At 37.4% G+C, this 14,719-nt stretch overlaps 1 protein-coding gene across 1 annotated transcript in view; it reads left to right on the top strand.

Annotated features, from left to right (window-relative positions):
• Positions 1 to 12,926, top strand: part of CEP152 (centrosomal protein 152) — a 134,121-nt gene extending 121,195 nt beyond the window's left edge. Inside the window, exons 28-29 of the transcript XR_012330097.1 lie at positions 3,707 to 3,813; positions 4,689 to 12,926. The gene's annotated coding sequence lies outside the window, so the exon portion shown is untranslated. The remainder of the gene's footprint in view (positions 1 to 3,706; positions 3,814 to 4,688) is intronic.
• Positions 12,927 to 14,719: the final 1,793 nt, after the last annotated feature.

Genomic DNA, 14,719 nt, shown 5'->3' with positions numbered 1-14,719 from the left:
TGCAAGAGTGTTCCCTTTTCTCCACACCCTCTCCAGCATTTATTGTTTCTAGATTTTTTGATGATGGCCATTCTGACTGATGTGAGATGATATCTCACTGTAGTTTTGATTTGCATTTCTCTAATGATTAATGATGTTGAGCATTCTTTCATGTGTTTGTTGACAGTCTGTATATATTCTTTGGAGAAATGTCTATTTAGGTCTTCTGCCCATTTTTGGATTGGGTTGTTTGTTTTTTTGTTATTGAGCTGCGTGAGCTGCTTGTAAATTTTGGAGATGAATCCTTTGTCAGTTGCTTCATTTGCAAATATTTTCTCCCATTCTGAGGGTTGTCTTTTGGTCTTGTTTATGGTTTCCTTTGCTGTGCAAAAGCTTTGAAGTTTCATTAGGTCCCATTTGTTTATTTTTGTTTTTATTTCCATTTCTCTAGGAGGTGGGTCAAAAAGGATCTTGCTGTGATTTATGTCATAGAGTGTTCTGCCTATGTTTTCCTCTAAGAGTTTGACAGTTTCTGGCCTTACATTTAGGTCTTTAATCCATTTTGAGCTTATTTTTATGTATGGTGTTAGGGAGTGATCTAATCTCATACTTTTACAAGTACCTGTCCAGTTTTCCCAGCACCACTTATTGAAGAGGCTGTCCTTTCTCCACTGTACATTCCTGCCTCCTTTATCAAAGATAAGGTGACAGTATGTGCGTGGGTTTATCTCTGGGCTTGCTATCCTGTTCCATTGATCTATCTTTCTGTTTTTGTGCCAGTACCATACTGTCTTGATTACTGTAGCTTTGTAGTATAGTCTGAAGTCAGGGAGCCTGTTTCCTCCAGCTCCGTTTTTCGTTTCAAGATTGCTCCTTCATTCTTTTGAGGTCTTCCTTCTTTAGTTGGAAGGCAGGAGCTGCCTGTGATATTAAGGGTCACAGCAGGCTGGGTCTGAAGAGGGTGACATTGAGCTGGTGTGAAGAAGGGGCTTCAGGGGCTGGAATCAGGACTGGCTTCCACTGCCTTCCCTGCCTGATCAACTGTAAGAAGTAGTATTATCTGCCAGGGCTCAACCAGAGAGGCATAACAAGTAGGAGGGATAGAGAGGAAGGTAGGTAGATAGGTAGGTAGGTAGATAGATAATAGATAGATAGATAGATAGATAGATAGATAGATAGATAGATAGATAGATATTAAGGGATTTATACAAGGAATTTGCTTATGCAATTGTGATAGCTGGATAAGCTGGTCCAAAATCTATAGGATGGGTAGTAAAGAAGGGAAGAATGCAGCTTTAGCCATTGTCCATAGGCAGGGTCTCTCTTTCTTATAAGACCTTCCAACCTGTTAAATCAGGCCCACCCAGGATAATCTCCCTAATTTAAAATCATATGATTTTGTGTGACTTAAAACCATTTAAATCTGCAAACTCCCTTTATAGCAGCACCTAAATGAGTTTTTGATTGAATAACTGGAAGAAGGTATGTGAACGCAACAAAATGTCTGCCACTTTTCCTTCCATCTTCCAACTCTTGCAAGAGAATATCTTTTATAGCCCACTGTATCCAGAAACATATGAGAAAGGGAATTCTGGGTCACACAGTTTAACCCAAACAAATTGAAACACTATGAAATCCTCACAAATAGTTAACATGCTGGGCAGTTGCTAGATAAATGTACCAGTCCTCACCAAGCCAGACGCATCCTAAAAGAACTTGCAGCTTTATTTTTGCTTTACTTCTGCTTTTGTAGTGTCCTAAAGGAATGGCATAGACAAAAGTAGGACATTCTTTACCCTGTCTAGCTTCCAGTTGGGTTTGGCCAATGGTGGTGCTGGCAGGAGATAGGAGGAAAGAAGAATGAAGTCCAAAAGTGTTTAATTCCCTGGCTCCAGCCCTTGGATTATCTCAGGATGCTTGTGTCCCTTAACTAAATGGAATGCTTACCTCAAGGCATCCTTCTCTACACCAGCACTTCTCAAGCCATACATGGTGAAGGACCAGGTTTGGTTGTTTCCATTTTTATTTCATCATGGACTGATCTTGTTTTTCTCTTATAATAAGATATTACAGGCTTGGTTGTCTCAGCGATGTTAAATTGTTATAAAAGTTTTTAACTACATTCTCTCAATTTTTATGCTCTCATCTCGTTGTAGACCACTAATTTTGCAAACTGGAACCCGTTCACAGGCCACACTTTGAGTAGCACTGCTTTCCATGACTCACTCTCTCTGGGTCAGAGTAATCTCTCCCTCCTCTCATCTCATAGAACTTGGGGGTAGCATCAATCCAGTTGTTACTAGCCCTAGGGTTCCTTCATTAACTCTTATGGTTACCCTGCATCTACATCTTTGTAAATAAGCCATTCTCAAATCATCCTATTTTGATGATTATATGTTTCCTGTTACACTACTCTGTTTTTTAAAGCATATGAAATGGTCAGTACTTTTACCATCATTTACTAATTTATCAGTTCAACTTGCTTTTCATTTAATATTTAACTGACATGGCTCATTAAAATTTTGTTATAATTTTCTTAACTTATGCATTATCATTGAGTTATTTAGATCATAAACTTTGGAATACTAAGACTATGCTTTGAATCTAGAAGATTTGAGTCATATGGTATACTAATTTGAGTCTGAGCTCTCTCTGGAGGATTAGTGGCTTTCCTGAAAGCTGTTTGCAAGAGGGACCTAAGTACCTCTGAGGAGATAACTTATCCTGATGGAAGAGGGAGTTCTCATAATGAGAGAGAAATTCTGAATATGGCTTGGTGTTTGCCTCTCAGATTAGTCTGTGGGCTAATGCCTGAGGCCTTTGGATGACAGTACAGTTGTATTTAATCACCGAAAGCTGGTTCATGAAAATCTTTTAAAAAATCGACAGTACAAGATAGCATTACCTAACTACTCCCTCTAACAATATGTAAAGCAAAGGAGATAGTAAGTTGCTGGCAGAGGTGGTGATTCCAGGGATGTCTGCAGTGTTCTATGGATGTGGTACAAACTGTAGGCATCAGAACATCGTACAGAAACTTATCTGACATATGTGCGAGTTTCTGGACTTCCTACATTTGCTCACATGCAGGTCAGATAAGTATGCCCCAATTAGTGCATGGGGACAATTAGAATTTAAATTTGAATTTCAGGTAACAAATACTTGTTTAGTATAGGTATATCCCCAATACTGCATGGGACTCACACTAAAAAATTACTTGTTCACCAGAAATTCATATTTAGTGGGGCATCCTGTATTTTAACTGGCAACCTTAATCATTAATCTTCTCTCCTTGGCCATAAATGTAGGCACATGACTTAGGCCTGGATGGGGCTTTTCATAAGACTCAAGCTTGGGCAGTCATTCTCCCTCTAGCATTTTATTATTCTGGTTGTTGAAAGAAAGAGGCACTGTCTTGCTGGAATGAAGTCAGTTTTGAGATCCTCCTCCATTAGCCAAATGAAGGAAACGGTACACTGTTCGAATATAGTACAGGGATTCTAGAATAAAATGACAGAGAGAGGCAGACCTGGTGACATTGTACACAACATAATTTGAGCTGGATTTCTATCCCTTGTAACTGAAGAGTCTTGCTTCATATTTTGTGACTCCGGAAAGATTACATAAATAGCTCCACATCACACAGTTAGAAGTCACTTCATCTTTCTAGGGTTTGTCTGACTCCAAAGTTAATGCTTTCTCTACTTTATCATTCTCTAACTACTAGGAAACTAAAAACATTATGAAACCCTGAAGAAATAGAGAACACGGTGTGACTGAATTCTTCTAATACCTGGTCCTCTGAGTTGAGTCTCCAGTGGAGCCCCCACTAAGGTACTTCTTTCTCCTGCCTCTGTCCTTCCTGTCCATTGAAACTGGTTCCCTGACAATAAGAACGAGAGGCCCAGGTTTCCTAAAACTACTCTGAAAGAGAAGATGAACTAATTATATTAAAATTATAGTTCTTGAAAGTAAAAATATTAAACCAATAGGTCAGGGGTCTCTAATCATTTTAATGTGTGGAGACCTCCCCAGCTAAGGAATCTTTCCTTCAGCATTTGGAGTGCAAAGAACTATGAACACAGATAAGGTTCTGAGGTCTCTTTAAATATTGAACTAGTCAAGTGTTGGGAACACTGGAGTTGCTGCAACCTTTCATTAAGAATTAGTTGTTCAGGTGAAGTATCTTCTGAATTAAGGATTAGCGTATCTTTTGGCCGCTGTAACTCAGTTGTAAATAAAAAGAAAACTAGAAGAAAAATAGGTACCCTAGTTCTAAGGAACTGTTCCTGTTTCATTAGCAAATGTACAAAGAATCCCTAGCCCCTGGCTTGGGGCTGTATTCCACAGAGCAGAAGACTTCCATATGGAAATTGTGATTCCCTCACATCTTTGTATTTTAAAGCAATTAACTGGGATTGATCAGAAACAATAGACATTAGGCAACAGTTGCAAATATGATTTATGCAGGATACCCAAATTGAGTTGTGGTATGCTTTCATCTAATGTTTTACTCCCCTCTAGTGGATTTTTATATAGCACATGATACCGTAAGTATGGTATAGGATAGCAGATTTTAAAGGAAAAAAAATTTTTAATGTATTTAAAGCAGTTCATGTTCTATAGAATTTCTGTGCAATTCTGTAGAATTTCAAAGATAAAGAAAATTAAACTTAGAGTTCTGTTAGTTCATGCTCCTCATTTTGCAGGTGAAGAAACCAAGATCCAGAAAGGGGAAATGACTCACCCAAGATCACATTGTTGGTCACTAATGGCATCACTAACGGCAATATGGAACGTATAAACCTGTGGTTTCCATGGAAATAGAAAGCCTGCACATGTCCATTCAGATGGTGGTAAACTGGGGAAAGAATATTGTCTTGGAGGAAATTGGAAATCAAGTTCAGTAAGTGTATTATGGGCTCTGAGCACTCTGGAGGGGAGGGGGGCTTGCACTGGTAAGGGAAGGTTAAGTGTTAACAGGGATACCTAGAGATGAAAATACTGACCAGGTAAGCCTGTTTGGCATCCTCTTTGCTAGTGCTAATGGGTACAGTACCTGCTCAGAGGTGTCCTTTGGCTTAGAGACATTTCTATTTTATAGTCTGAATCTGACTGTAGTTTTCAGCTCTGCTTTATTCTCCTAAACTTTCACTATCATTCTCCAAAGAATTTCTGCTTCCCTCTGCTCGCCATATAAATGTAAAGTTTCTTTTTTTTTTTTGTATTGGAAGTTTCCATTTGAGATACAATACTAATATAATTTTTAAAACTTCCTATTATATTCTCATTCAATATGGACAATATATTAAAATTTTAATATTCTCTCACAATGGTGATTCACTTCAAGAATGTCTGACTAAGATCCTAATAGACGAGTCCTCCCACAGATAGCAACTGTTAAACTCTGGACAAAATAAAACAAACAAATTAAAAAAAATACCTGAACAAAATTAAACAGATTATGGTGACAAATTAACATTTGGAAGAAGGAAATAGCAAAGGGTAGTTTTCTTTGTTTTACACCTTTTAGCCTCAAGGCAGATTACATTTCACCACATGGAGCAGTTAAAATGCCTATAGAAAACCAATAGTCTTTCTGGCCTGAAGAATCAGAGAACAGAGTTTAAGGCAACCTCAGCCACTAGAAAGTTAGGGAAGAATCCTAGCAATGAGAAAGTCAGAGAGGGGAACTAAAAATTCTGTGTAAAAATTGTGCTAAAATCTCTGCTGATGCCAAATTCTGCATGAATGGGCCAGATTCTAAGTAGCTTAAATAAGAATAGAATGTCTGCAGTTTAAGTCCATCTAAGTTACTTACCTGCTAAACCAAAACAAACAAACAAACAAAAAGTAATGCTCTTCTGAGGAATATAACAGAATATAGTTTCCCCAGATAATGTTCACAAATGTCCAGAATACAACCCTAAATTACTGAACATAATAGAAACAAACAAACAAAAATATGATCTATTCTTGAGAAAAATGACAGTAAACAAAGATAATACCGAATATGATTCAGTTGTTGGAAATAGCAGGCAAGGATTTTAAAGCAGCTATTATAACCATACACAATGATATAAAGGAAAATATACTTACAATGAATGAAAAGATACAAAATTTCAGTAAGGAAATAAACCATGGAAATAACAAAATATATTCTTAATTGAAAAATTACCTGAACTGTAGAATTTACTTGATGAGCTTAACATCAGAAGGAGATGCCAGAGGAAAGAACCACTGAACTTGAAGACAGATCAATGAATATCTAATCTGAATTACAGTGAGCAAAAAACACTTAAAAAAAAAGAAATAGGACCACAAATAGGATTTGTGGTACAATATCAAAAGGTTAACATATGTATATTTGCAGGCCTAGAAGAGAGAAGAAAAAGTAAATGGGACACAAAGAAACATTTTAAGAAATAGTGGCCAAAATACCCCTAATTTTGTGTAAACTATAAATTTACATTTTAAAACAGCTCAGCAAACCCCAAGTCAAAGCACAAACAGCTGAAAACTAAGGAGAAAGAGAAAATCCTGAAAGCAGCCAGAGAAAAACAATACATTACATACAGGGGAACAATGATTTGAATGACTACTAAAATCTCAGAAACAATGAGGACGGAAGACAGTTAACCAACATCTTTAAAGAAATGCAAGGGAAAAAACAACCTGTCATCCCCAAATTCTATATTGACAAAAATATTCTTCAATAAATGAAGGTAAATAAAGACATTTCAGATGAAAGAAAGCTAAGGAAATTCAGAGAACTTGTGATCGTAACTGCACTAAAGAAATGCTAAAAGAAGTTCTGTGGGCTGTAGGGAAATAAGAGCAGATGGAAATCTAGTTCCTCAGAAAGGAAGGAAGGAAAGCAGGGAAAAACATCAGAACTGGTCAATATAAAATAATTTTTCTCCTAATTTGTTTAACATACATGACAGTTTTAAGCAAAACTTATAACACTGTCTCATGGGTTGACAATATAGGGTTGACCCCTGAAAAACACGGTTTTGAACTATGTGGGTCCACTTATAAGCAGGTTGTTTTTAATAAATACATTGGAAAATTTTTGGAGATTTTTGAGCCAATTTGAAAAACTCACAGATGAACCACACAGCCTAGAAATATCAAAAAAATTTAAGAAAAATTTGGGTATGTCATGAATGCATAAAATATATGTAGATACTAGTCTATCCTTACAAAAGCATAGGGTGAGTGATGCCTCTCTCTTCCAATTGGTGAAACTGTGTATCAGCCTATCATCAAGGTAAGTGGTTTTTAAAAAAATGTAACAATGTTTGTGATTCTGTATTATGAATATGACTAAAACTATATTCTATAAAATTTTATAATGATGTATTCATTAATGTATAGATTAGGCTACTGTGAAGCAAGTGTATCAGTTACACTCAGCTACTATAAAGCTACTATAAATTATATTGCTGCTGACACACTAGGAAGCCCCTACACTAGAGGAGATGGGGGTTGGAGGGGGGAAAGCTTCGGAGCCACAGAGGAGAGTGCAGCAATAGAGGTGCAGAGGGCAAAGTGGAGAGATACCCACACAGAGGATCAGTGCCAACCAACATTCACCAGCCTGAGAGGCTTGTCTGCTCACCCACCGGGGTGGGTAGGGGCTGGGAGCTGAGGCTTGGGCTTTGGAGGTCAGATTGCAGGGAGGCGACTGGCGACGTGAACACAGCCTGAAGGGGGCTAGTGCGTGACAGGTAGCTGGGAGGGAGTTGGGAAAAAGTCTGGCACTGCCTAAGGGGCAAGAGACCATTGTTTCAGGGTGCACGAGGAGAGGGGATTCAGAGCACTGCCTAAACAACTCCAGAGACAGGCGTGAGCCGTGGCTATCAGCGAGGACACTAGAGATGGGCATGAAATGCTAAGGCTGCTGCTGGAGCCACCAAGAAGCCTGTGTGCAAGCACAGGTCACTATCCATACTTCCCTTCCTGGGAGCCTGTGCAGGCTGCCACTGCTAGGGTACCGTAATCCAGGGACAACTTCTCTGGGAGAACACACAGCATGCCTCAGGCTGTTGCAACGTCACACCAGCCTCTGTCACAACAGACTCACCCTGCATTCCGTACCTCTCCCTCCCCGTGGCCTGAGTGAGCCAGAGCCCCGGAATCAGCTGCTAATTTAACCCCGTCCTGTCTGAGTGAGGATCAGATGCCCTCAGGCGACCAACGTGCAGAGGCGGGGCCAAATCCAAAGCTGAACCCCAGGAGCTGTGCAAACAGAGAGAGAAAGGGAACTTTCTCCCAGCAGCCTCAGGAGCAGCAGATTAAGTCTCCATAATCAACTTGATGTACCCTGCATCTCTGTAATACCTGAATAGACAATGAATCATCCCAAAATTGAGGCGGTGGACTTGGGGAGCAACTGTAGACTTGGGGTTTACTTTCTGCATCTAATTTGTTTCTGGTTTTATGTTTATCTTAGTTTAGTATTTAGAGTTTATTATCATTGGTAGATTTGTTTATTGATTTGGTTGCTCTCTTCCTTTTTTTATATATAGATATATATACTATTTTCCTTTTTTTGTGAGTGTGTATGTATATGCTTCTTTGTATGATTTTGTCTGTATAGCTTTGATTTTACCATTTTTATTTTTAATAATTTTTAAAATTTTAATAACTTTGTTTTATTTTTTATTATTTTTCTTTCTTTCTTTTTTTTCCTCCCTTTTCTGCTGAGCAATGTGGCTGACAGGTTCTTAGTGCTCTGGCCAGGTGTCAGGCCTGTGCTTCTGAGGTGGGAGAGCTGAGTTCAGGACATTGGTCCACCAGAGATCTACTGGCTCCATGTTATATCAAACAGAGAAAGCTCTCCCAGAGATCTCCATCTCAAAGCTAAGACCCAGCTCCACTCAACGACCAGCAAGCTACAGTGCTGGATACCCTATGCCAAAAAACTAGCAAAACAGGAACACAACCCCACCCATTAGCAGAGAGGCTGCCTAAAATCATAATAAGGTCACAGACACCCCAAAACACACCATCGCACATGGTCCTTCCCACCAGAAAGACACGATCCAGCATCATCCACCAGAACACAGGCACCAGTCTCCTCCACCAGGAAGCCTTCACAACCCACTGAACCAATCTTAACCACTGGGGGCAGACACCAAAAAAACAACGGGACCTACAAACCTGCAGCCTGCAAAAAGGAGACCCCAAACACAGTAAGTGAAGCAAAATGAGAATACAGAGAAATACACAACAGATGAAGGAGCAAGGTAAAAACCCACCAGACCTAACAATGAAAAGGAAATAGGCAGTCTACTTGAAAAAGAATTCAGAGTAATGATAGTAAAAATGATCCAAAATCTTCTAAATAGAATGGGGAAAATACAGGAAATGTTAAACAAGGACCTAGAAGAACTAAAGAGCAAACACACAATGATGAACAACGCAGTAAATGAAATTTAAAATTCTATAGAAGGAATCAATAGCAGAATAACTGAGGCAGAAGAACGGAGAAGTGACCTGGAAGATAAAATAGTGGAAATAACTACTGCAGAGCAGAATAAAGAAAAAAGAATGAAAAGAATTGAGGACAGTCTCAGAGAGCTCTGGGACAACATTAAATGCATGAAGATTTGAATTATAGGGGTCCCAGAAGAAGAAGAGAAAAAGAAACGGACTGAGGAAATATTTGAAGAGATTATAGTTGAAAACTTCCCTAATATGGGAAAGGAAATAGTTGACCAACTCCAGGAATTGCAGAGAGTCCCATACAGGATAAATCCAAAGAGAAACACTCCAAGATACATATTAATCAAACTATCAAAAATTAAATACAAAGAAAAAATATTAAAAGCAGCAAGGGAAAAAGAACAGATAATATACAAGTGAATCCTCATAAGGTTAACAGCTGATCTTTCAGCAGAAGCTCTGCAAGCCAGAAGGGAGTGGCAGGACATATTTAAAGTGATGAAAGGGAAAAACCTACCACCAAGATTACTCTACCCAGCAAGGATCTCATTCAAATTTGACAGAGAAATTAAAATCTTTTCAGACAAGCAAAAGCTAAGATTATTCAGTACCACCAAACCAGCTTTACAACAAATGCTAAAGGAAATTCTCTAGGCAGTGAATGCAAGAGAAGGAAAAGACCTACAGTAACAAACCCAAAACAATTAAGAAAATGGTAATAGGAACATACATAGCGATAACTACCTTAAATGTAAATGGATTAAATGCTCCAACCAAAAGACATAGACTGGCTGAATGGATACAAAAACAAGACCCATATATATGCTGTCTACAAGAGACCCACTTCAGACCTGGGGACACATACGGACTGAAAGTGAGGGCATGGAAAAAGATGTTCCATGAAAATGGAAATCAAAAGAAAGCTGGAGTAGCATTTCTCATATCAGACAAAATAGACTTTAAAATAAAGACTATTACAAGAGATAAAGAAGGACACTACATAATGATCAAGGGAGCAATCCAAAAAGAAGATACAGCAGTTGTAAATATTTATGCACCCAACATAGGAGCACCTCAATACATTAGGCAAATGCTAACAGCCATAAGAGGGGAAATCGACAGTAACACGATCATTGTAGGGGACTTTAACACCCCACTTTCACGAATGGACAGAGCATCCAAAATGAAAATAAATAAGGAAACACAAGCTTTAAATGATACATTAAACAAGATGGACTTAGTTGATATTTATAGGACATTCCATTCAAAAACAACAAAATACACTTTCATGTCAAGTGCACATGGAACATTCTCCACAATAGATCACATTGTAGGTCACAAATCAAGCCTTCATAAATTTAAGAAAATTGAAATCATATCAAGTATGTTTTCCAACCACAATGCTATGAGACTAGATATCAGTTACAGGAAAAAATCTGTAAAAAACACAAACACATGGAGGCTAAACAATACACTACTAAATAACCAAGGGATCACTGAAGAAATCAAAGAGGAAATCAAAAAATATCTGGAAACAAATGACAATGAAAACACAACAACCCAAAACCTATGGGATGCAGCAAAAGCAGTTCTAAGAGGGATGTTTATAGCAATACAATCCTACCTCAAGAAACAAGAAACATCTCAAATAAACAACCTAAGCCTATGCCTAAAGCTATTAGAGAAATGAGAACAAAAAAACCCAAAGTTAGCAGAAGGAAAGAAATCATAAAGATCAGAGCACAAATAAATGAAATAGAAACAAAGAAAACAGTAGCAAAGATCAATAAGACTAAAATCTGGTCCTTTGAGAAGATAAAGAAAATTGATAAACCATTAGCCAGACTCATCAAGAAAAAAAGGGAGAAGACTCAAATCAGTAGAATTAGAAATGAAAAAGGAGAAGTAACAACTGACACTGCAGAAATACAAAGGATCATGAGAGATTGCTACAAGCAACTCCATGCCAATAAAATGGACAACCTGGAAGAAATGGACACTTTCTTAGAAAAGCACAACTTTCCGAGACTAAACCAGGAAGAAATAGAATATATAAACAGACCAATCACAAGCACTGAAATTGAGATTGTGATTAAAAATCTTCCAGCAAACAAAAGGCCAGGACCAGATGACTTCAGAGACTAATTCTATCCAAAATTTAGAGAAGAGCTAACACCTATCCTTCTCAAACTCTTCCAAAATATAGCAGAGGGAGGAACACTCTCAAACTCATTCTACGAAGCCACCATCACGCTGATTCCAAAACCAGACAAAGATGTCACAAAGACAGAAAACTACAGGCCAATATCACTGATGAACATAGATGCAAAAATCCTCAACAAAATACTAGCAAACAGAATCCAACAGCACATTAAAAGATCATACACCACGATCAAGTGGGGTTCATCCCAGGAATGCAAGGATTCTTCAATATATGGAAATCAATCAATGTGATACACCATATTTATGTATCACCAATGTGATACATCACATATTTTTGTGATACCATATACAAAATTAAACTCAAAAATGGTTTAAAGACCTAAATGTAAGGCCAGACACTATAAAACTCTTAGAGGAAAACATAGGCAGAACACTCTATGGCATAAATCACAGCAAGGTCCTTTTTGACCCACCCCCTAGAAAAATGGAAATAAAAACAAAAATAAACAAGTGGGACCTAATGAAACTTAAACGCTTTGGCACAGCCAAGGAAACCGTAAACAGGATGAAAATACAACCCTCAGAATGGGAGAAAATATTTGCAAATGAAGCAACTGACAAAGGATCAATCTCCAAAATTTAAAGACAGCTTATGTAGCTCAATGTCAAAATACAAACAATCCAATCCAAAAATGGGCAGGAGACCTAAATAGATATTTCTACAAAGAAGATATACAGATTGCTGACAAACACATGTAAGGAAGCTCAACATCATTAATTATTAGAGAAATGCAAATCAAAACTACAATGTGGTATCACCTCACAGTAGTCAGAATGACCATCATCAAAAAATCTACAAACAATAAATGCTGGAGAGGGTGTGGATAAAAGGGAACCCCCTTGCACTGCTGGCGGGAATGTAAATTAATACAGCCACTATGGAGAACAGTATGGAGGTTCCTGAAAAAACTACAAATAGAACTACCATATGACCCAGCAATCCCACTACTGGGCATATACCCTGAGAAAACCATAATTGAAAAATAGTCATGTACCACAATGTTCATTGGAGCTCTATTTACAATAGCCAGGACATGGAAGCAACTTAAGTGTCCATCGACAGATGAATGGATAAGATAAAGAAGATGTGGCACATATATACAATGGAATATTACCCAGCCATAAAATGAAATGAAATTGGGTTATTTGTAGTGAGGTGGATGGACCTAGAGTCTGTCATACAGTGTGAAGTAAGTCAGAAAGAGAAAAACAGATACTGTATGCTAACACATATATATGGGATCTAAAGCAAAAAAAAAAAAAAAAAGAAAGGTTCTGAAGAATCTAGGGGCAGGATAGGAATAAAGACACAGACGTAGAGAATGGACTTGAAAACATGGGGAGGGTAAAGGGTAAGCTGGGACGAAGTGAGAGAGTGGCATGGACATATATATACTACGAAATGTAAAACAGGTAGTGGGAAGCAGCTGCATAGCACAGGGAGATCAGCTCGGTGATTTGTGACCACCTAGAGGGGTGGGATAGTGAGGGTGGGAGGGAGGGAGACGCAAGAGGGAAGAGATATGGGGATATATTTATATGTATAACTGATTCACTTTGTTATAAAGCAGAAACTAACACACCATTGTAAAGCAATTATACTCCAATAAAGATGTTAAAAAATAATTGCTGCTTCTTTGTTATCAATGTATGAATTGTTATACCTATAAATAAATATCAATTTATTTTTCACATTATCTTTTCATTTTTGATGTCTAGTTAGGAATACATGTAACATGTACAGTGTTTTGTATTATATAAGACAGTATTGATATAGGTACTGACAGATAATTTGTCTTGTAAACAGATGATATAAGCTTACAGTATTGATAAATATAGTGCAGTACTATAAGTGTATTTTGTCTTCCTTATATTTTCTTAATAATATTTTCTTTTCTCTATATTTATTCTAGGAATACAATATATAATGCAGTATAACATACAAAATATATGTTAATCTACTGTTTATGTTATCGGTGAGGCTTGTGGTCAACAGCATGCTATTAGTAGTTAAGTTTTGGGGGTGTCAGAAGTTATATACAGATGTTTGGCTGCATAGGGGGTCATAGGGCTGCGTAGGCTGCATAAGCTGTTCAAGGGTCAACTGTATTTAGGTGTAATACTTGTGACAATTATAGCATAAAGGATGGAAGTGACTGATAGGTAGACCTATGTGGTTGCAAGCATTGTATATTTTACATGAAATGTTACAGTGATATTACATCTTGATAGCAGTTTGCGTTGCACAGGTGCATGCGCTTTTCAAAGCTCAATGAAAGTACATTTCAAATTTGTACATTTTACAGTATGTGAATTTTACCTCAAAAGTACTACAAACAATATTAAACTCTAGTTTATAATATGCAAGCTGCAACATTTAAAGAGATGTGTACTAATGTCTGCTATTTATTTTGAAGTACATAAAAAATTGAGAGAGATTAATGTATAGTTAGAGGAATATATAAATGGATAGGTATTTGATAAAGCAAGTATAGTAAATATTATTGGTATAACCGAAGTAGTAGATATACAGTTGTTCACTGTGAAATTTCTTTAACTTTGCTATATGTTTAAAATATTTATTAAAAATTTTGGAAATATGAGATTAACGTGACATTTATAAAGATTTATATTAATATGCTCCTTTGTTGATTTTTGTAATGTAATGATGATATTTATTACTGGTTTAAAGATGACTTTTAACATGGCATAAGGACAATTTTTTTAAACCCAAGCATAAAAATAAACATAGGTTCCAGAAATATATTTAATATAGAAGTATATTAGCTTGGGCTGCTATAACAGAATACCACAGACTGGGTAGCTTAAACAACAAACGTTTATTTCTTATTGTTCTGGAGACTGGGAAGCCCAAGATTAAGGTGTTGGCAGGTTTGGTTCCTGTTAAGAACCTTGGTTCCTGGTTTTCAGACTGCTGCCATCTCTGTGTTCTCACATGTTGATGAGAGAAAGCTCTAGTTTCCCTTCCAATTCTTATAAAGAGTTAATCCCATTATGGGGGCCCACCTTCATGATCTCATCTAAACCTAATTACTTCCCAAAG

The sequence above is a fragment of the Tursiops truncatus genome, chromosome 2 (genome assembly GCF_011762595.2).
Source record: "Tursiops truncatus isolate mTurTru1 chromosome 2, mTurTru1.mat.Y, whole genome shotgun sequence".
NCBI lineage: Eukaryota > Metazoa > Chordata > Mammalia > Artiodactyla > Delphinidae > Tursiops > Tursiops truncatus.
Note: the sequence above shows the minus strand (reverse complement) of the source record. Positions and strands in the feature narration are given on the sequence as shown.